Source organism: Bos grunniens, chromosome X, assembly GCF_055505025.1.
Source record: "Bos grunniens cultivar Pamir isolate PY7600 chromosome X, Bosgru_T2T1.0, whole genome shotgun sequence".
Classification (NCBI taxonomy): domain Eukaryota; kingdom Metazoa; phylum Chordata; class Mammalia; order Artiodactyla; family Bovidae; genus Bos; species Bos grunniens.
In genome coordinates, this window is record NC_141194.1 from 90,764,620 (window position 1) to 90,788,270 (window position 23,651).

The 23,651-nt window shown below is 46.1% G+C and overlaps 2 long non-coding RNA genes across 3 annotated transcripts in view; one reads left to right on the forward strand and one right to left on the reverse strand.

The window, feature by feature from the left end:
- The window catches only part of LOC147340900 (uncharacterized), a 55,782-nt gene extending 41,040 nt beyond the window's left edge, over positions 1-14,742 (forward strand). Inside the window, exons 2-3 of one of the 2 annotated variants that reach the window (XR_015159029.1) lie at positions 1,711-1,825; positions 13,592-14,742. This is a non-coding gene — a long non-coding RNA (uncharacterized LOC147340900). Of the gene's footprint in view, positions 1-1,602; positions 1,826-13,591 lie in introns of those variants that run through there. The other variant, XR_015159028.1, reaches the window with a different exon arrangement.
- Positions 959-17,364, reverse strand: LOC147340901 (uncharacterized). The gene is made up of 4 exons (XR_015159027.1): positions 17,145-17,364; positions 16,844-16,900; positions 9,736-10,029; positions 959-3,918 (listed from the first exon to the last, which is right to left on the reverse strand). It is a non-coding gene; the product is annotated as an uncharacterized LOC147340901 (long non-coding RNA).
- Positions 17,365-23,651: the final 6,287 nt, after the last annotated feature.

Below are 23,651 nucleotides of genomic sequence, written 5' to 3' on the forward strand. Positions count from 1 at the left end.
CAGTATTCTTGCCTGGAAATTCCCGTGGATGGAGGATCCTGGTAGGCTACAGTCCATGGGGTCACAGAGAGTCAGACTTGACTGAGAAACTTCACTTTCACTTCACCTCCTTTTGAAGAGATTGGGCTGCCTTTCTGGGTGCCAGGTGTCCTCCACCAGCATCCTCTGCTAGTGTCTACAAGTTGTTTTGTGGACGTTGCTCAACATTCAAATGATCTTTTGATGAATTTGTGTGGGAGAAAGTGGTCTCCCCATCCTATTCTTCCACCATCTTGGGACTGCCCCCTGGAGTAAAATTTTCAAAACATAAGTGCAGAAGTCTTCAGTGGTATTTTTAGAACTTGTCTTTTATTGTGTTTCAGTGTACTGTAAAAAGTATACAAAGTCAGAAGTTTATTCTTTTATCATTAAACAGATTAGAATTCTCAGAATGTTAATAGGGCTAATGACTAGTTTCTGGAAAATCTATTTTTTACAGACTGCATTTTATGTCTGTCCATTCTGTAAAAATAAAGAATCCCATGGATGGAGAAGCCTGGTGGGCTTCAACAACAAAAAAGCTCAGTAGTGTCTGACTCTTTGCAACCCCGTGGACTGTAGCCCACCAGGCTCCTCAGTCCATGGGATTCTCCAAGCAAGAATACTGGAGTGGGTTGCCATTTCCTTCTCCAGGGGATCTTCCCAACCCAGGGATCAAACCCAGGTCTCCCACATTGCAGGCAGACCCTTTAACCTCTGAGCCACCATGGAAGCCATATATATATATATACACACACACACACACACATATATATGCACACATACATATATATATATTCACAGCCAGTTTATGAACCACATAAACTTACCAATCTCACGGTTTTGTAATCTCATGACATACACACAGAGAATAACACAATGCAATCCAGAACCAGACAGTATGAGACAAAAAGGTCTCTGAATAATAAAAATGTTTTCATTTATTCAGCTTTTAACAAATATTTATTGAGCAGTTATTAGATACTAACAACTATATGATACATGAAATACTATATGAGAACTGTAAGAGATATGAATACAAATGTAAGACAGATAATATCACTGCCCTCTTGTTTTCTAGTATGTGTATTGAGGGTCATGTGAAACAGGCGATGAGTAATAAAGCACTATAAGGTGTGGAGTTACAGTAGGCGAGGTTCAGAAAAAGAATGAGACTGGCACTCTACAGGAACAGATCACCTTTAATGAGGTGAGAAGGGGCAGCAGTCAGATTAGCGAGCTGCTGCACTTAATCTAAGAAAAGAGTAAGTATATTTAGGCATGTATGTAGAAAGCTACTGTCTTAAGGGGGCCTGTTCTTCTCCAAGGTTGCTGGGAGTAATTCTCTCTTAATCGCTGGGGCAAGGAGTTCTGGAGATCAGCCAGAGGCTGGGCCGGCTTGGAGCTGGGCGTAATCAAACTAATGCCTATTTTTACTTTGGGTGAGAGAGTTCCTTGTTTTGTCTAGAATGGTGGGGAGGACCTGGAGGGGAGTTTTAACTCCAGGCTACCTTGAGCCATGCAACTTTACTTCATTCCAGACTTTAAGGAATATATATAAAAAGAGAAAGAGATGTGGGTGCTGTTAATGTTCAGTGCTTCTTTGTGCTGATAAATGAGGGTCAGGGGTTTGCAGTCTGGGAGGAAGGAAGTCTAAGGCCCATAGTGTTGATTTTTTATTCTCACTGCCAGGGTTTCAAGCAAAAGGACAGCCTTGACTTGGTCTCAAGAGATGGCCTGAATCCATTCTTGGAAAAACCTTTGAAAGAGATTGAAGAGACAGGGTCTGAATAAGAGGAATAAAATGGTAAGTACCAATGGTCCCAAGAAAGGGAGTAACCAAGGGAGGGTGTGTTGGAACAGGTTTTCTAACTTTTTTTTTGTGGCATTCAATTCTGCCTCTAAGTTCTTTGACTCTACCCTGGACTATGCCTGTTTCATTAACAAAATAGCAGCAGTCTTCCCCTAGAAAAAGGCAGGTCCGTCCCTTTTCTGCGATGAGAAGGTCCTGCTGCTGCTGCTGTTGCTAAGTCAATTCAGTCGCGTCTGACTCTGTGCGACCCCATAGACGGCAGCCCACCAGGCTCCCCCGTCCATGGGATTCTCCAGGCAAGAACACTGGAGTGGGTTGCCATTTCCTTCTCCAATACATGAAAATGAAAAGCGAAGTTACTCAGTCATGTCCGACTCTTCACGACCCCATGGACTGAAGCCTACCAGGCTCCTCTGCCCATGGGGTTTTCCAGGCAAGCATACAGGAGTGGGGTGCCATTGCCGTCTCCGTGAGAAGGTCCAGGGCTCGCCTATTTTGTAGGGCCACAGAAGCTAATGAGTTAATTTGTCTTTGTATTGAAATGAAGGACTCTGCTACTTGCTCCATATCCTCATTAGGTTCTTGGAACAGCTTGTAGTAAAAATGGGCTGAGGTTGAGATGCCCCCAGTCCCAGTGCCTGGGGCTGCTGCTATGCCAGTCCCAATCAGGAAGGGGGCTATGACAGTTCATCTTTTTCTGTGGGAAATTTTCCCTTGGGGGTAACTATTTGTTCTACCTCTTCTTTGAGGAATGTTAGACCTGGGGTCAGGAAGACCAAAATCAAGGTCCAGGGGGGTCAAGAGGGAGACATGAATATGCATAGGTCCCAAAGAGAAGATTCCCAGGTTGGTGCAATTATTTGTACTGTTCCAGAGAACCCAAGTGGAACAGGAGGAGGGAGCGGAGTTTGTTAAGACCAGTGTAGTTGGGACTAGAGTAGTTGATACAGGCTGGGTTTGAAGAGGCTGAGAGTAGGACATTGTCAGACACTGGCCCAATAAGTTGTGTGGTTTTTTGTTGGGAAGGGAAGGTATAGTTGTCCTGTGACAGCCATGTTGAGGGTAAGGGAATTGCTATGTATGGTGAAGGAGACTGTGACATGCATATCCAACACTGGGATGTGTGTTGCGTGTACTGGAAGAATTAGAAGAGTTGAGAAGGCAGGTAAGGTGTTGGTTATCAGAGGGAGGTTTCATGAGAGGTCGTAATTGGGAAAGGAGGTCTAGGTGTTTATAAGGCTCAGGGGTCGCCTGTAACTGGGAAATTAAGTTCTTTATAACTTTTTTTCTGATTTTAATCTAGTATCCCACCCCCATCTGAGTACCCCCAGTGGGTAATGGGATAGAAACATATTTTTTTTCCATTTGGCTTATGGCAGGTGCTCATGAAACTTCCTCTCTTTTGTACTTTAACAGTGAGTAGGGGTTTGGACTTTCCCCTCTCCCCCAGGTTCATGGTGCATGGTCTTGGAGCTGTATTATAACATGAGGAATGAACATAGGAATAAATGTCTGAGCAAGGGCAGGGACTAGCCAGAAGGCTGGGGAGCACAGCAAGGATAAGGAACAGAGGAGTCATGGTTCTGTTAGTTAGGCAGTGCAGAGGAAATAGTACCCTAGGAGTAGAACACAGCTAACAACCTAGGTGATACCAATGGAAAGACAAAGGATAAGTGACCAGTCCTGAGGGGAGATAGTTACTAGGCCTATAGCAAGGACTAAGATTAAGAGTGCAGTTATAGTTAGAGACAGAAGAGGCCAGTCAGGGTGAGGGGCAGAAGGCCCCAAGTTGGAGGTTGCTTGAATCTGAGGAGGAACAGTGTTCATTAGGATGTAGAATGATGTAGAGAATGAGAGTAAAGAAACCAATTTCGTCTGGAGTCAGGTTGTAGAAGGTTCCCTGAAGCCACAGTTGAGACACCAGCATGGCCAGGTCTTCGAAGGAGGTTCCTGACAGGGTGCTGGTCCAGAGGTCTTGTAGTAGTTGGGTCAGAAATAGCTGTAGTTTGAAGAGTGTCCAGGTCATTCAGTGTCTTCTTGGATGGTCGACAGAGGTTGTCACCGGGTGATTTTTAAGGAGGTAGGCCCTGTGAGAGAGACCTGATATGGGTCAGTTAAGGAGGGCAGCACAGGATCAGAGGTGAGGTGAGAGAGGTGTACCCAGGTGACGACTTCAGTGGGTAATGGGATAGAAACATATTTTTTTTGCAAAGGCAGTTTAATGTCTTAAGACACTTGTACCATGCACAAAACTCTCTTCTACTTGCCACAAACCTTTTTTATACTTTCTGTATTCATCACTTTGTCCATTCATAGAACAGCTATCTATAAGCCATATTTCCTTTTTCTCTTAATAAAATGCAATTCTCTTATACCTTTTTTACTGAAAACATGCATCTTACTTTCTTTCAGAAACCATGAACTGTTGTTTAGCTCACTTATAAATTAACTTCAGCAATATTATCCAGAGACAAAGACATATACTGAGACATACATATATATCCAGACAGACAGAAATCTTAGTTTTCTGCTTTAAAAGAAAAAAAAAAAAAGAATTGTCTCTTTGCCCCCCCCCCCTTTTTTTTTTGTTTTAAGTTGTACTAATCTGTCCAAGGCTGACATCTCAGGCAAAGTGGGTTGTATATTTCAATAACATGATAAGAGTTAACTACAAGCTTTTGCCTAGGCATGTCTCTATTATATCAGGGTTGGAGCTGTTGGGTCAGAACAGCTGTAGGTTGAAGAGTGTCCAGATCATTCAGTGTCTTCTTGGATGGTCGACAGAGGTTGTCGCCGGGTCATTTTTAAAGAGGTAGGCCCCGTGAAAGAGACCTGATACGGGTCAGTTAAGGAGGGCAGTGCAGCATTAGAAGTGACCCGTTTTAGGTGAGAGAGGTGTACCCACGAGTTTAGCTGCAGTTGGGGTAAGCAGTATGATTTTGAATGGTCCCTGCCACTTTGGGTTTAGGTCACCCTGGGGATTATCTGATAGACAGACCATGTCCCCAGTTTGTCAAGGGGGCTTGGGGGTCGGGGTAGGCAGGTTGTGGTTGATGAATTTCCAGAGGGCATTGCCGAGTTCCACCAGCAGAGGGGAGTGTAGGAAGCTTGGTATGGGAGGAGGTTCAGCGGGGAGTCCAGGAGGGAGCATGGGCCTTCCGTACATCACCTCAAAGGGGCTCAGCCCCAGGGGCTTTCTGGGCAAAGCCCACACTCTGAGAACAATTGGCAGAATTTTAGTCCAATCCAGATGTACCTTGAGGGTTAATTTGCTAAGAGTTTCTTTGATTATTCTGTTCATCCTTTCTACCTTTCCTGAGGACTGGAGACTATATGGAATGTGAAATTTCCAGGTTATCTGTAAGAATTGGACACGTTGTTGGGTGACTTTGGAAGTAAATTCCAGGCCCTTATCACAAACCTGAGGATAATTTCTGTGAGGATTTGGGCCAGAGTGTGGGCTCTTCTGTTTGTAGTGGGAAATGCTTCTACGCATCCCGAGAAAGTGTCCACAGGACCAGGAGGTATCTGAATCACCGAACTGGGGGCATATGAGTAAAGTGTATCTGCCAATCCTGTGCTGGGAGGCTGCCTCGCATTTGGTGGATTGGAAAGGAGGTAGGTTTAAGGTTGGAATTGGGATTAATACATTGACATGTTTGATAGGAGTGGGTAAGGTTACCTAAATATTGTTGGTCAGCAGTGGATATGGGGAAGTGGTTACAGAGGAACTGTTGGGAGTGTCTTGGATGAGGGATTAGAGAGTGAGTGTAAAAAAAAAAGTGAGTGTAGATGAGAGAGGATTTTTCTGGTGGTGGGAGGGTTGGATGGAGTCAGAGCTAAAATGACAGGGGACTGGAGGGAGGGATGGGATAGGGCTGTCTCTTTTGCCTTCTGGTCTGCAGCATTGTTGTAGGCTGATATGAGACTTCTCTTTTGAATTCCCCTATAGTGGAGGATGGCGGCTTTGTTTGGTAAGAGTGCTGCTTCTAGAAGTTTGTGGATCAGGTCTGAATTAATAATGGGGGATCCCTTTTGGGTTAGGAAACCTCTCTCTCTCTCCATATTAGGATGTTTGAGTGACGTATGTTACAGGCATATGTAGAGTCTGTGTGGATGTTAACCCTTAGATTTTTAGCCAGAGTCAAAGCTCTGGTGAGAGCTATCAGTTCTGCCTGTTTGGAGGTGGTATGAGGTGGCAGAAGTGAAGCTTCAGTTGTCTGGGTCTTGTAATTATGGCAAAGGGCCCCCTGGATGATGGCATATCCTGCTGCGAAGGGTGGGGATTTCTGAGAGGTGCCATCAATGAACCAGTGTGGGGCATCTGGGTCTAGGATGGGCGGATCTGTTAAATGTTGAAAGGAGTTTTGGGTCGGATCTACTGTTAGGCTGCAGCTATGTAGGAGATGGTCTGTTGTAGACGACATGGGTAATAAGCTGACGGGGAGGGGAGAGCGGGGTGGGGGGAATGAGAGCCGAGGTTTGAGGAGAAAGGTATGTAGGACTTGCACCCTGGAAGGGGGAAGGGAGAGGAAAGCCCGATGTGACAGGAAGTCTTGGAAGGTATGTGGAGAACAGACTGTTAAAGGGGCATGTCTAGAGAGTTTGCTTCGGGTACAAGGGCTGCGATAGCAGCCATGGCATGTATGCAGGGAGGCCACCTCCTTGGTCACCATGTCAAGCTGTTTTGACAGATAGGCTATGGGAGCCCAGGTGTCTCCGGCCCACTGACATAGAAGTCCCAGGGCTTGTCCTTGTTTGGAATGGGCAAAGAGAAAGAATGGTTTGGTGTGATCTGGCAGGTGTAGAGGTGGCTCTGGGTGAGCTGGCGAAGAGGACTGTCCAGTGAGGAGGGGTTAAAGAGGGGCTCATCCAGACATCCTTTAGTTGCCTCATAGATCAGCTTTGTAATGAGGGAGAAGTTAGGGATCCAGATACGGAAGAAGTTTAGGAGGCCAAGGATAGACAGGAGTTCCCTTTTTGTTTTTGGAAGTGGACAGTTAATTAAGGCCTGGATTCTGTCTGGGGGAATAGTTTTTTGGTGGTGGGATATGGAGAGCCCCAAGTAGGTGACGTTTGTTTGTACTACTTGGGCTTTGGATTGGGACACCCGATAACCCCAGGATCACAGGGCCCCAAGGAGTTTGGCAGTATGTTGGAGACAGAGTTTTCGGGTTGGGCGGAGCAGATGACTTGGGGCTAGGTCGAATGTCTGTAGATCCTTTTGTAAAGCCTATCCAAAAAAGTGGGGGCTGTCTCTGAATCCCTGGGGGAAAACTGTCCATGTTAGTTGTGAAATATGAGTCTCAGAGTCTTGCCAGGTGAAGGCGAAAAGGGGTTGGGAGAAGGGGTGGAGGGGGAAGGTGAAAAAGGCATCTTTGAGATCTAATACTGTGAAGTGGGTTGCAGTTGAGGGTATGGCAGACAGAAGGGTTTAAGGATTAGGGATTACTGGAAATGTCAGCGTAATAGCCTCATTGATTTTTCTCAGGTCCTGGACCAGTCCCCAAGAATTTGGTCCCTTTCTTACTGCCAGAATAGGGGTGTTGTGCGGTGAATGGGTAGGAATTAAGATAGAGGCTTGAAGAAGACTATGATAGGCTTAATTCCCTTGTGGGCCTCTGGGGTGAGAATACTGTTGTTGGGTGATTATAGTCGAGGGGTCTTTTAGGGTAATGTTGACTGGGGGATGATGTTTGGCTATGGATGGGTGATCAGTGTCCCAGACTTGGGGGTCTAAGGCAGGTAGATCCAAGGGAGAGTCGGGGGTGAGGGATAGGGACTGTCCAGGTGCCATCTGCATGCAGAATATATAGACTGTATCGAGGTGGGGGTATGGTAATAAAGACTCCCAACTTGGATAATAGATCTCTCCCTAGGAGTGCCATTGGGCATTTAGGCATTATGAGGAATGATTGTATGAGGGTTGAGTAATGGAGGGCTGATTTTTGGCCTTAAGGGAACTCCACAGACTCCCTTGATTTTGAGTTGAGTCTTGAATTAGGCCAGAGTAGGAAATTGAGAAAGCGGCTCCAGTGTCTACTATAAAGGTCGTCCTTTTTCCAGCCACTACCCTGTCTACCCTAAGTTCCAAGCTTGTGGAACACGGGCTGGGGGGCTGGAACCTGGGCTCCGTCATTGGAATAACTCTCGTAGTGTTGGGCTGGGGTTCTGGGGAGAACTGGGGATCTCCCCAGGGGCGCCAGGGCATCTCTGTGGACATTCCATTCTCCAGGTTTGGAAGGTGGGGACCTCTCCAGGGGCATCAGCACGTCCCTGGGGACAGTCCATCTTTCAGCGTCCCCACTGGCCACAGGTTGGGCATGCCTTTACCCATCGTTCTGACTGGTTGCATTGGAAACAGGGTCCAGGCCAGGGGGGGCAGGGGGTCTTAAGTTCCAGTCTGGGATGACTTGGGCTGGGCTGATCTCGTCCTTAATTGCTACCGCCAAAAGGGCATATTTAGGTTTTCTCTCACGTCTTTCTCTCTTAGCTTCTTCCTATTATTGAACACCTTGAAGGCTACTTCTAGGTCTCTTTGGGGGGGGGGCGGGTCTCAGGGCCCTTCTCTAGTTGTTGAAGCTTGCGTCTAATGTCAGGGGTGGACTGGCTGATGAATTGAACATGAAGGTAGAGTAACCCAGCAGGGGTGGTGATATCTAGGTTGATATACTTTTGGACTGCCTCTATGAGGCATGCCAAGAATAAGACTGGATTTTTGTCTGCCCCTTGGGTGATTTCTGACTTTATCATAATTGACATAGATATGAGTTATTTTTCTGCATTCCTTCCAGAAGGCAAGTAATCATATGATTGAGTCTCTTGATACCTGGGTCATTGGGCTGGTAAGTCTAGTGGGGATATAATTGAGGCACCACCTAATCAGCAACTGGGCTATCTCAGTCTTGGTTATGTAAGTGATTGGCATAGGCTTTTGCTGCTTGCCAGATACGGTCTTCTTCATCTGGAGTGAGAGTGGCATTTAGGATATATGTCACTCCATGTGAGGTTATAGGCCTGGGAGAGTCTCAGGAATTCTTTTCTGTGTCTGCTATCTGGCTCATAATATCTGACAATGAAAATGGCATGGGGACTTGGGTGGGGCCCTCTGGCCCTGCTACCTCTCAGGGGAAACATATGTTGGGTACGTGACCATGTGGCAGGAGGGGAGGGAAGAGGGGAGGGGGAGTCAGGGAGATGGGGTAGTGGGATTGAGGGGGAGTCAGGAGAGATTTTGGGGTCAGTAGGTAAATTGGATGAGGGGGAAGGAGAGGGTTGGCAGGGTGGCAGATAAGGAGGGGGCTCGTCCACTGGGTCAAACTCTAGGGGTGCGGAAGGTCATGACTGGCGGTTAGTTGAAGAGCCCTTTTGTTTGGGAGGCAAGGTGCATAGAAGGACCTCATGGGTAGAGCAGTTCTTGCATAGGGAAGGCCTGCTCCAAAGGGCCCAAAAGGCTCGGGCATATGGAATCTCTAACCCTTTGCCATTCCGTTTGAGGAAGTTAGTGAGATCTGATAAAATACTGTAATCAAAAGTCCCGAACTCAGGCCAGTGATTTTGGTTATTTAATTAATATTGAGGCCAGGTCTGTACAGAGTTGTTTTAAGCGGTTAGCCTTGAGTTCAGTGAGAGAGAGTGGCTTGAGACTTTTGAGAACACAGGTCAGAGAGGAATCCTTTGGGACAGACTGGCCAGACAGACCCCATAATTGAAAGGCAAGCAGAAGCTCCTATTGGGAGCTCGAGTCGTAACCCATAGTCGCAATAGTTACGAGAACAGAGCTCTGTGTTGAGGTGGAGCATCCCCCACCATCGCCTAGAGTGGCCCTAGGCTGGGAGTCCCTGGGACCCAGAGAGGACTAAGTTTTAGGGTGCCTCTAGAAAACCGTCCAAATTGGATCTTACCTTAATTTAGGGGCCGGCTTGAATGGAGTGTTGTATGTAAAGCAGTCGAATGGCAAAAGGCCTCTGTCCTGGAGTTGGTTGGTCTCGCAAAAAAGAGTATAGAGAAAGCAGAGAGAGGCAGGCCACTAGTCCTCGGAGTATGTGGAAAACCAATAAAGCTCTTACATAGGACTTGTATCGCTCACGAAGGCACAGGGCATCCTCTCGAAGAGTTCTTGAAAGCCCGGGCAGGAAAGTGGGCTCAGCAGGCTTCCACGCTCCCAACAGCTGGCCGTAGAGAAGAACTTCAACCTCCTGGGTTTCGGCACCAAAAATGAAAGGTACGGAGTTAGAGTAGGTGAGGCTCAGAAAAAGAACAAGACTAGCATTCTACAGGAACAGATGACCTTTAATGAGGTGAGAAGGGGCAGCAGTCAGATTAGCGAACTGCTGCACTTATCTAAGAGAAAGCTACTGTCTTAAGGGGGCCTGTTCTTCTGCAAGGTTGCTGGAGTAGTTCTCTCTTAAATGGCTGGAGCAAGGAGTTCTGGAGATCAGCCAGAGGCTGGGCTGGCTTGGAGCTGGGCGTAGTCAACCTAATGTCTAATTTTTCTTTGGGTGAGAGTTCTTTGTTTTGCCTAGAATGGTGGGGAGGACCTGGAGAAGAGTTTTAACTCCAGGCTACCTTGAGCCATGCAACTTTCCTTCAAGCACCTTGCAAAATGAGTCTCATTAGGAGACAAATGCTATAAGGAAAATAAGATGGGACTCAAAAGTGCGGAGAAGGCAATGGCACCCCACTCCAGTACTCTTTGCCTGAAAAATCCCATGGACGGGGGAGCCTGGTGGGCTGCCATCTATGAGGTCACAGAGTCAGACAATGAAGTGACTTAGCAGCAGCAGCAGCTAATAGAATGACTGTTAGGCTGCCAGTGGAAATCAAAACTACTGTTTTGTACATGTTAAAGATGCCAATTAGACACACAAAAGCTGATACCAAGAAAAAAGAAAAGAAAGTGAAGTCACTCATGTCTGACTCTTTGCCACCCCATGGCCTGTAGCCTACTGGGCTCCTCCATCCATGGAATTTTCCAGGCAATATTGGAGTGGGTTGCCATTTCCTTCTCCAGTTACCAAAAAGTCATCACTATAGAACTTTTTCATACAGAAGCTCCTCAGGTCCTCTGTCAGAATTATTTTTTATTTTATGCACGGATTAAATGAACTTGGTCTGCTGTTTCTTTCACCCACAGCAGAGTAAAAGCTTGGCATCTCTTTGTGTTTCTAGCACTTGATACTATATGTAATTCCCTGCTGAAAATATCCACTCAACCTAACATGTTCAAAGCTAAATCTAACTTTCTCTTCACACTACTTCTGTATTTTTAATGCAACTTGATGATTCTTTTATTCATCCTTTGATCCAAGCTTATTCCTAGACTCTGCCCCTCCCTTATTCCAATGAATCACTTTGTGTTGAGTAATACCTCCCAAATGTCTCTCATCTCTCTCCTACTCTCCTTCTGAACTGCTACTACCATTCAAGACCACATTACTTCTTGTCTGGATTACCACATAAGCATATGTTACAGTACAATCTTTTTGACAGTTTAAGTCACTCAGTCGTGTCCAACTTTGTGACCCCATGGACTGTAGCTCACCAGGCTCCTCTGTCCATGGAATTCTCTAGGCAAAAATACTGGCTTGAGTTGCCATTCCTTTCTCCAGGGGATCTTCCTGACCCAGAAATCGAACCCGTCTCCTGCATTGCAGGCATACTCCTTACCATCTGAGCCACCAGGAAAAGTTCATCTTCAATCATCCTTTACCCACTACATTTTTGGTAACTCTTGATTATCCTTTAAAACTCAGCTCAGTGATAACTTCAGGAAAACTTCACAAACAACTCTGGCTTGTTCCCTCTCATCCCATCTAAATTAGATAATTTATATTGTATGTCCCTATAGTACCCTGTGATTAGTTTTATTTTAGCATCTAGCACATGGTATCATATTTGCCTCTTCACTTCTCTGTCGTTCCATTGCTCTGTGGGCTCCTAGGTATCCGTTAGGGATTGTATCTTTTATTGTCACATCTCTCATGTCCACCATGGTGTCTGACATGTGATTGACACTCAAACATTTGTGAATGAACAAATGCTTGAATCAAATTAGAAAATCTGCCTAAAGGGAAACTGGCCACAGTAAGAAATGGTAGCTTATACTTGTATTTAAGTGAAGAAGGAAAACAGTGAAGTCATTAAAAAAAAAAAAAAACTCAAAAAGTACCAGTCTGGGGTCACTTTGGTCCCATCACTTCATGGCAAATAGATGGGGAAACAGTGGCAGACTATTTTTTGGGGCTCCAAAGTCACGGCAGATGGTGACTGCAGCCATGAAATTAAAAGACACTTACTCCTTGGAAGGAAAATTATACCAACCTAGACAGCATATTAAAAGGCAGAGACGTTACTTTGCCAACAAAGGTCCATCTCATCAAGGCTATGGTTTTTCCAGGAGTTGTGTATGGATGTGAGAGTTGGACTATAATGAAAGCTGAGCACCGAAGAATTGATGCTTTTGAATTGTGCTGTTGGATTAGACTCTTGAGTCCCATGGACTGCAAGGAGATCCAACCAGTCCATCCTAAAGGAGGTCAGTCCCGGGTGTTCACTGGAAGGACTAATGTTGAAGCTGAAACTCCAATACTTTGGCTACCTGATTTGAAGAGCTGACTCATTTGAGAAGACCCTGATGCTGGGAAAGACTGAGGGCAGGAGAAGGGGACGACAGAGAATGAGATGGTTGGATGGCATCACCGACTCAATGGACATGGGTTTGGGTGACTCCAGGAGTTGGTGATGGACAGGGAGGCCTGGTGTGCTGTAGGGGTCACGAAGAGTTAGACATGACTGAGCGACTGAACTGGGGTCACTTAGCATTGACTGGGACTGTTAGTATTATACTGTATTATAATTTTCTATTATGGTTTGTATAGCGTAATGCAGTCATTCCCACTAATTTTAAAGACATCAGAACATCTAGAAAAGATGATTTGGTAGCTTCCATTTAAGAAAATGTGGGAACATGTACTAGGTAATAGGATTTATAACGTAAGACTAATCTACATCAAACTAGGTTTGGGGAAAGTGATTAAAGACAAAGTTTTTTAAAATTTGTTTTAGTTGGAGGCTAGTTACAATATTGTGGTTTTTGCCATACATTGACATGAATCACCCATGGGTATACATGTGTCCCCCCATCCTGAACCCCCAAAACCCCCCCTCCCTCCCCAACCCATCCCTCTGGGTTGTCCCAGAGCACCAGGTTTGAGTGCCCTGCTTCATGCATTGAACTTACACTGGTCATCAATTCTACATATGGTAATACACGTTTCAATGCTGTTCTTTCAAATCATCCCACCCTCACCTTCTCCCACACATAGTTCAAAAGTCTGTTCTTTTCATCTGTCTCTTGTTGTCTTGCATATTGGGTCATCATTACCATAAAGATGAGTAGTTTTAACACACACAGTTCTGGAATTCATGTATTTTTTCCAAACTGATTTGGAGGTTTAGATATAGATAAATAATATAACTGAAACCCAAATCATTTTTACAAAGGTACTATTGAGTTCATTTTCTGAGACCACCCTTAAAAATCTTTCATATACTATACAATTAGAGAAAATGTTTCTCTAGTGGGTATGTCTTCAAAATGTTCATGACTTATGTAAATAGTTATGAATGCTCTAATGTAAAGGAGCTTGGAAGTAATGATTTATGCCTAGATGTTTTGTTTTATTGCTCATTATTATACTCTTTGGCCTTATTTTCCTATCCCTGATGTTTTCCCATAAAACTCTTCTTGCAATGCAGGAACAAGGGCTTGATCCCTGGGTCAGGAAGATCCCCTGGAGAAGAAAATGGCAACCCACTCCAGTATCTTGCCTGGAAAATTCAATGGACAGAGGAACATGGCATGCTACACAGTCCATGGGGTCACAAGAGTCGGATATGACCTGGCGAGTAGACCACCAACCACCATCAGTTAAGTAGCTCAACAAATGGCTAGAGTACACATACAAAATGTAGGTAATAAAGATAATAGGCAACTATGAATCCGTATTAAGTGATCAACGGCCATCTAAATGTTTAGGAATGGTTGATGACCATCATTTGGAAGCAGCAGAACCAGGACACATTGTTGCTACAGTTTGGAAGTGGAGTGGGTAAGGTGACTGGATTGGGGAATAGGGTAAACAATAAAAAGGAGAACAAAGTCCATTAAGAAGTCTTTTCTGTACATAAATTATTCTTCAAACCTTTAAACATCATACAAATTAACATATGAATTAACTTTTCCTTTGGAGAAGGAAACCTCTTATTAGGGCAAAAGAAAATTTCAGGATGGGCAATCAGTATGAGAGTTCTGTCACGGCAATTTCAAGTTGGTTTAGAAGAGTGACATGTTGTGTAAGACTGGGAAGCTATTGAGACAAAAATCCTTTCCAAAAGGAGACCAAGATCAGTCTTACCTTTTTAAGGTCAGTACTTTAAAACACACACATTTCTCATGCAACATAAAAAAAAAAAATCATTCTATACTCTACAGTCCCTAGTATCAATACTACAGAGTTTATACACAGGAAGTAGCCTGAGAAGTGCTGTTTGACAGCAGAAACCTGCACATCACAAAAATAATCATATATTTATTTAATGCCTATTATATGCTATGCTTTCATTTTCTTTTTCTCTTTTAATCCCTTTAACAAGCTTGTAAGGCAGGTACTATTATTATCCTTTTCCAGATGAGAAAATTAAGGGCTCCAGGAGGTGATGTTAACTGCCCAAAATAACATAGCAAGTGATGGAATTGTCATCAAACACAGGGTCTCCAAGAGCTATGTATTTTCCCACTAAGATATATTGTTCTGTGCACTGGCAAGCACCATTTTCCTTTCCCTTCATAACCTCTCTACCCATGTTTCTGGATATGTGAATAAATGTGGCACATCGGCTTATTGAAATTGAAGGTGTGAATATGGAAACATACAGTTACGATTCCATAACCCGAGCTATGCCTGGGGCATTTGCACCAGCGATTCATAGCAGGATTGTCTAATGTGATTTGAGGACTACATAACCTAAGAGGTTTACAGGGCTTTCTCACCGGGATGTCACATGGGCCAGGCCAAGGGGGACAATATTAAATGGTACTAAGTAGATGTGAGAGCCCTGTGGGAGTGAAGGAATAGTCCTACTGAGTCCTTGGCAGTGCTGAGACACCTGTAAGATGCTTTCCTGGAATAGGATTCGAGGATAGAGTCATATTAAACCTTCAGTGTAGAATTTTGTGGTTTATGAATGTTTGTTTCAGCCAAGTGTGGCACCTCTGATGGTTACTAATGACTATGTTAAGTATAATCTAACAGGATTTTTAATAGAAGAGAAATGTATGTTTTACACTGGAAAGATGAAATATATTTTTCAACAGACAGAAACCAAAATATTTCAGTCATTCCTGTGACTCTAATGAATCACAGACATGGTTAGCTTGCCAAAGACAGAGAAGCAAAATACATTTTCTGTTGTCCCTGAAGAATTTCAGGGTAAAAGATTTTTATAAAGGCTTCAACTTTGAATGAATGAATGAATTTACAACAGGTTAATCAATGAGAAGTTCTTTTGTCTGATGGCCCCTGCTCCCTGCTGAAAATATTCTCAAGAGATGATGTTATATCTGCTACTCTGAAAAATCCACTAAAATCTGTATACAAATTTTAAGAACTGCTTATTAGAACTTACTATGTTTTAAGCCCTTGCTAATGTAATACCCGCGAGAACTATGTAACGTTGGGTACTCTTACTGATGGGCTTCCTAGGTAGCTCCGTGGTAAATCTGCCTGCCAATGCAGGAGACGCAGATTTGATTGCTGTGTCAGCAAGATCTCTTGGAGGAAATGGCAACTCTCTCCAGTATTCTTGCATAGAGAATCCCACAAACAGAGGACCCTGGCAGGCCAAAGGGTCAGACACAACTGAGCACATATGCACTCTTAATGGTGTTATTTTACAGATGAGGAAATAGCCTTGGAGTGCTTATATTTCTTGATCTAGGTTACACAGCTGTAGACTAGTGATTTTACATTAGTCCACAAATCACTCCCTTTACTACTATACTGTTTAAAAATTTTGAGTATAGAGTACCCTTAAAGTAACTCAGTCCAACAAAAAGAAAACAGGTAATAGCAGAGATAGGAAATTAAGCTCAGTCGTCCTTGAGGAGGGCTTCGCTGGTAGCTCAGATGGTAAAGCATCTGCCTGCAATGGAGGAGACCTGGGTTTGATCCCTGGGTGGGGAAGATACCCTGGAGAAGGAAACGGCAAGCCACTCCTGTACTCTTGCCTGAAAAATCCTATGGACGGAGGAACCTGGTAAACATAGTCCATGGGGTCGCAAAGAGTCAGACACTACTGAGCGACTTCACTTTCTTTTCAGTTTTCTTTGAGGAATCAAACATTTAACCAGTACCTGAAAATGCCTCAGAAGTGCCCAACAGTAGTAAGAAACTGGCCCAAAGTTTGTCTGTCTGCAGAGCTAATTCATAAAATAGAACTATCATTACTTGTTGCATGGTGGAGGTGAAAGGGTAAGGCAATCACCTTTCTACACCACATCTATGCTCAAAGTGTGTGTATGCTTGGTTGCTTCAGTTGTGTCTGACCCTTTGTAGCCCCCAGTCTTCTCTGTCCAAGGAATTCTCCAGGCAAGAATACTGGTTTCCATTTCCTCCTCCAGATCTTCCCAACCCAGGGATCGAACCCTTATCTCCTATGTCTCCTACACTGTAGGCAGATTCTTTACCGCTAAACCACCGGTAACCCTCCAAACACTTTCTGCTGAAAAAACTTTTGTTCCTTCCTACGGTCTAGAGAATCAAGTTCTGATTCTTTACCTTGTTACTCAGGGCTGGCCACAAGATGAACACAATGTAACTTCGCAATTTGTTCTTAGACCATTCTCATATACTGCAGACTAGACAAAGTTTGGAATCAAGGATAACATGCAGCTCAAACAAGATTTTATTAGGCATGCAACAAGTCATATTGTTAGTGAAAACTACTTACAACACAGTTATAACTTCTTCCCGGGTACTCAGGTAGTGCCAGTGATAAACAATCCACCTGCAATGCACACACACACACACAAAAATGAGGTGTGGGTTCTAGCTCTGGGTCCAGAAGAACCCCTAGTGGAGAGCATACCACCCACTCAAGTATTCTTGCCTGGAGAATCCCACGGATAGAGCAATGTGGCGAGCTACCATTTATAGGATTGCATAGAATCAAAGACACAACTGAACACAGGCAGTTAAGTTTACACAGTGACAACTTGAACTAGGGACAGAATTAATTACTGACACCTCACCTTAGGAGCAGCTTGACCTAGAACAGTGCCAGTTACGAACAACTCGACCTAAGGGAAAGACAAGTGCCAGTTAGTGACAACTCAACCTATGGGCACCTCCGGTGACAGCTCACATGAAAGGGATCTCCAGTGGCAGCTCACATCATGAACACATCAAGGGGCAGCTCCAAAGAAAACTAACCCTTAACATTCAGGAACAGCTGTAACGTCGAAGGAAACCGAAGTTTATTTGGCTTCCTTTCTTTATACCTTTGGTCTCCACACCCTGGAGCCTGATTGGTTATGCCCTATGCAAAGTAGGTGACAGTTCTTGCATGCCTCTGATTGGTAACACAGGAGTATTCGAGCAAGGGGTGTGTGTGTTTCCCCATGTTAGGCCATATGCAAATATTGGATGGTGCGAGCATGTGCCTGATTGGTTACAACCAGGACCAATCAGGGAAGGGGGTGTGTTTTCCCTGGTGAAACTGAAACTGAAAGTTGCTCAGTTGTATCCAACTCTTTATGATCCCATGGATTATAGCCTGACAGCCTCTTCTGTTCATGGAATTCTCCAGGCAAGAATTCTGCAGTGGGAGTTCCCATCGCAAGGGGATCTTTCCAACCCAGGGATCGAACCCAGGTCTCCTGGATTTCAGGCGGGTTTTTACTGTCTGAGCCACCAGGGAAGCCTAGGAATACTAGCACAGGTAGCCTATCCCTTCTCCAGTGGATATGCCCCACCCAAGAATCCAACCAGGGTGTCCTACATTGTAGGCTGATTCTTTACCAGCTCTTTCACAGGATCAGCCCTATGCAAATATGGGATGGGGCCAGCATGTGCCTGATTGGTTACACCCAGGGCCAATCGGGGAAGGAGGTGTGTTTTCCCTGGTTACAGTGAGAGTGAAAGTTGCTCAGTTGTGTCTAACTCTTTAGGAATCCATGCGTTATACCCAATTTTCCAGGCAACAATACTGGAGTGGGAGTTCCCATCACCAGGGGATCTTCCCAACCCAGGACTCCTTCATTTCAGGCAGTTTCTTTCTGTCTGAGCCACCAGGGAAGCCTAGGAATACTGGCATATGTAGCCTATCCCTTCTCCAGGGGATATACCCAATCCAGGAATCCAACCGGGGTGTCCTGCATTGTAGGCTGATGCTTTACCTGCTGAGGTTTCCAGGTTTGCCCCTATGCAAATATGGGATGGTGCCAGCATGTGCCTGATTGGTGGCACCCAGGACCAATCAGGGAAGGGGGTGTGTTTTCCCTGAAGAAAGAGAAAGTTGCTCAGTTGTGTCCAAATCTTTAGCACTCCATGGGTTATACCCTGAGAGGCTCTTGTGTTCGTGGAATTCTCCAGGCAAGAATACTGGAGTGGGAGTTCCCATCACCAGGGGATCTTCCCAACCCAGGACTCCTTCATTTCAGGCAGTTTCTTTCTGTCTGAGCCACCAGGGAAGCCTAGGAATACTGGCATATGTAGCCTATCCCTTCTCCAGGGGATATACCCAATCCAGGAATCCAACCGGGGTGTCCTGCATTGTAGGCTGATGCTTTACCTGCTGAGGTTTCCAGGTTTGCCCCTATGCAAATATGGGATGGTGCCAGCATGTGCCTGATTGGTGGCACCCAGGACCAATCAGGGAAGGGGGTGTGTTTTCCCTGAAGAAAGAGAAAGTTGCTCAGTTGTGTCCAAATCTTTAGCACTCCATGGGTTATACCCTGAGAGGCTCTTGTGTTCGTGGAATTCTCCAGGCAAGAATACTGGAGTGGGAGTTCCCATTACCAGGGGATCTTCCCAAGCCAGGGATCGAACCCAGGTCTCCTGCATTTTAGGCAGGTTCTTTACCATCTGGGCCACCAGGGAAGCATAGGAATACTGGCCTGGGTAGCCTATCCCTTCTCCAGGGGATATGCCCACCTAGGAATTCAATCGGGGTGTCCTGCATTGTAGGCTGATGCTTTACCTGCTGAATTTTCCCAGGTTTGGCCCTATGCGAATATGGGATGGTGCCAGCATGTGCCTGATTGGTTACACCCAGGACTAACCAGGGATGGGGGTGTGTTTTCCCTGGTTAAAGTGAGCGAGCATTGCGCAGTTGTGTCCAACTCTTTAGGACACCATGGATTATAGCCTGACAGGCTCTTGTGTTCATGGAATTCTCCAGGCAAGAATACTTGGGTTGTGGAGTTCCCATAGCCAGGGGATCTTCCCAACCCAGAGGATGAACCCAGGACCTCTCCTTTCAGGTGGTTTCTTTCCATCTGAGCCACCAGGAAAGCCTAGGAATACTGGCCTGGGTAGCCTATCCCTTCTCCAGGGGATATGCCTGACCCAGGAATCCTAACCAGGGTGTCCTGCATTGTAGTCTGATGCTTTACCTGCGGAGGTTTCCCATTTCGACCCTATGCAAATATGGGATGGTGCCAGATGTGCCTGATTGGTGGCACCCAGGACCAATCAGGGAAGGGGGTGTGCTTTTCCTGGTGAAATAGAAAGTTGCACAGTTGTGTCCAACTCTTTAGGACTCCATGGGTTATACCCTGAGAGGCTCTTCTGTTCATGAAATTCTCTAGGCAAGAATACTGGAGTGGGAGTTCCCATCGCAGGGTGTATTCCCAACCCAGAGGTCGAACTCAGGACTCCTGCATTTCAGGTGGTTTCTTTCCATCTACGCCACCAGGGAAGCCTAGGAATACTGGCATAGGTAGCCTATCGCTTCTCCAGGGGATATGCCCAAACCAGGAATCCAACCTGCATTGTAGGCTGATGCTTTACCTGCTGAGGTTTCCAGGTTTGGCCCTATGCCAATATGGGGTCGTGCCAGCATGTGCCTGATTGGTTACACCCAGGAACAATCAGAGATGGGGGTGTGTTTTCCCTGGGTAAATTGACAGTGAAGGTTGTGCACTTGTGTGCAACTGTTTAGGACCCCATGGATTATAGCCTGACAGGCTCTTGTGTTCATGAAATTACCAGGCAAGAATACTGGAGTGGGAGTTCCCATCTCCAGGGGATCTTCACAACCGAGGGATCGAGCCCAGGTCTCCTGCATTGCAGGCGGAGTCTTTACTGTCTGAGCCACCAAGGAAGCCTAGGAATAGTGGCCTGGGTAGCCTATCACTTGTCAGGGGATATGCCAAACCCAGGAATCAAACCGGGGTGTCCTGCATTGTAGGCTGATGGTTTAATCGCTGAGGTTTCCCATTTCCGGCCCTATGCAAATATGGGATGGTGCCAGCATGTGCCTGATTGGTGGCACCCAGGACCAATCAGGGATGGGGGTGTGTTTTCCCCTGTGAAAGAGAAAGTTGCTCAGTTGTGTCCAACTCTTTAGGACTCCATGCGTTATACTCTGAGAGGCTCTTGTGTTCATGGATTTCTCCAGGGAAAAATACTGGAGTGGGAGTTCCCATTGCCAGGGGATCTTCCCAACCCAGAGGTTGAACCCTGAACTCCTGCATTTCAGGCTGTTTCTTTCCATCTGAGCCACAAGGCAAGCCTAGGAATACTGGAATAGGTAGTCTATCGCTTCTTTAGGGGATATGCCCGACCCAGGAAGCAAACCGGGGTGTCCTGCATCGTAGGCTGATGCTCTACATGCTGAGGTTTCCAGGTTTGGCCGTATGCAAATATGGGATGGTGCTAGCTTGTGCCTGACTGGTTACACCGAGGACCAATCAGGGAAGAGGGTGTGTTTTCCCTGAAGAAAGAGAAAGTTGTTCAGTTGTGTCCAACTCTTTAGGACTCCATGCGTTATACCCTGAGAGGCTCTTGTGTTCATGGATTTCTCCAGGGAAAAATACTGGAGTGGGAGTTCCCATTGCCAGGGGATCTTCCCAACCCAGAGGTTGAACCCTGAACTCCTGCATTTCAGGTGGTTTCTTTCCATCTGAGCCATAAGGCAAGCCTAGGAATACTGGAATAGGTAGTATATCGCTTCTTCAGGGGATATGCCCGACCCAGGAATCAAACCGGGGTGTCCTGCATCGTAGGCTGATGCTCTACATGCTGAGGCTTCCAGGTTTGGCCGTATGCAAATATGGGATGGTGCTAGCTTGTGCCTGACTGGTTACACCGAGGACCAATCAGGGAAGAGGGTGTGTTTTCCCTGGTGAAAGAGAAAGTTGTTCAGTTGTGTCCAACTCTTTAGGACTCCATGGGTTATACCCTGACAGGCTCTTCTGTTCATGCAATTCTCCAGGCAAGAATACTGGAATGGTCTGTCTGATCCACCACGGAAGCGTAGGAATACTGGTACAGGTAGCCTATCCCTTCTCCAGGGGATATGCCCGACCCAGGAATCCAACCAGGGTGTCCCGCATTGTAGGCTGATGCTTTACCCACTGAGGTTTTCCATTTCAGCCCTATGCAAATATGGGATGGTGACAGCATGTGCCTGATTGGTTGCACCCAGGATCAATCAGGGAAGAGGGTGTTCTCCCTGGTTAAAGTGAGAGTGAACGCTGAGCAGTTGTGTACAACTCTTTAGGAACCCATGGGTATACCCTGAAAGGGTCTTGAGTTCATGGACTTTCCAGGCAAGAATACTGGAGTGGGAGTTCCCATCGCCAGGGGATCTTCCCAACCCAAAGGTCGAACTCAGAACTCCTGCCTTTCTGGCGGGTCTCTCCATCTGATCCACCAGGGAAGCCTAGGAATACTGGCATAGGTAGCCTATCGCTTCTCCAGGGGATATGCCCGACCCAGGAATCCAGCCGGGATTTCCTTCACTGTAGGCTGATGCTTTACCTGCTGAGGTTTCCAGGTTTGGCCCTATGCAAATATGGGTTGAGGCCAGCATGTGCCTGATTGGTTAAATCCAGGACCAATAAGGGATGGGGGTGTGTTTTCCCTGGTGAAAGAGAAAGTTGCTCAGTTGTGTCCAACTCTTTAGGACTCCATGTGTTATACCCTGACAGGCTCTTGTGTTCATGAAATTCTCCAGGCAAGAATACTGGAATGGGAGTTCCCATCGCAGGGGATCTTCCCAAACAAGGGATCGAACCCCGGTCTCCTAAAATTTAGGCGGGTTCTTTAACTGTCTGAGCCACCACGGAAGCCTAGGAATACTGGCCTGGTTAGCCTATCCCTTCTCCAGGGGATATGCCTGACCCAGGAATCCAACTGGGGTGTCCTGCATTGTAGACTGATGCTTTACCTGTTGAGGTTTCCAGTTTTGGCCCTATGTAAATATGGGTTGAGGCCAGCATGTGCCTGATTGGTTACATCCAGGACCAATCAGGGAAGGGCGTGTATTTTCCCTGGTGAAAGAGAAATTGGTCTGTTGTGTCCAACTCTTTAGGACTCCATGGGTTATACCCTGAGAGGCTCTTCTGTTCATGGAATTCTCCAGGCAAGATACCTGAGTGGGAATTCCCATCGCCAGGGTATCTTCCCAACCCAGAGGCCGAACCCAGGACTCCTACATTTTAGACGGGTTCTTTACCGTCTGAGCCACAAGGGGAGCCTAGGAATACTGGCCTGGGTAGCCTATCCCTTCTCCAGGGGATATGCCCGACCCAGGAATCCAACCGGGGTGTCCTGCATTGTAGGCTGATGGTTTACCCTCTGAGGTTTCCCATTTCGGCCCTATGCCTATATGGGATGGTGCCAGCATGTGCCTGATTGGTTACACCCAGGACCAATCAGGGAAGGAGGTGTGTTTTCCCTGGTTTAAGTGAGTGAGCATTGTGCAGTTGTGTCAAACTCTTTAGGATCCCACGGATTATCGCCTGACAGGCTCTTGTATTCATGGAATTCTCCAGGCAAGAATACTTGAGTTGCGGAGATCCCATCGCCAGGGGATCTTCCCAACCCAGAGGATGAACCCCGGAACTCTCCATTTCAGGCGGTTTCTTTCCCTCTGAGCCACCAGGGGAGCCTAGGGATACTGGCACAGGTAGCCTATCCCTTCTCCAGGGGATATGCCCGACCCAGAAATCAAACCGGAGTGTCCTGCATTGTAGGCTGATGCTTTACCCACTGAGGTTTCCCATTTTGGCCGTATGCAAATATGGGATGGTTCTAGCATGTGGCTGATTGGTGGCACCCAGGACCAATCAGGGAAGGGGGTGTGTTTTCCCCTGTGAAAGAGAAAGTTGCTCAGTTGTGTCCAACTCTTTAGGACTGCTAGCGTTATACCCTGAGAGGCTCTTGTGTTCATGGAATTCTCCAGGCAAGAATATGGAGTTGCAATTCCCATCACCAGGGGATCTTCCCAACCCAGAGGTCGAACCCAGGACTCCTACATTTCAGGCGGTTTCTTTCCGTCTGAGGCACCAGAGAATCCTAGGAATCCTGGCATAGGTAGCCTATCCCTTCTCTAGGGGATATGCCCGACCCAGGATTCAAACCGGGGTGTCCTGCATTGTAGGCTGATGCTTTACCTACTGAGGTTTCCAGATTTGGCCCTATGCGAATATGACATGGTGCCACCATGTGCCTGATTGCTTGCACCCAATACCAATCAGGGAAGGGGGTGTGTTTTCCATGGGTACGGTGAGAGTGAACATTGCGCAGTT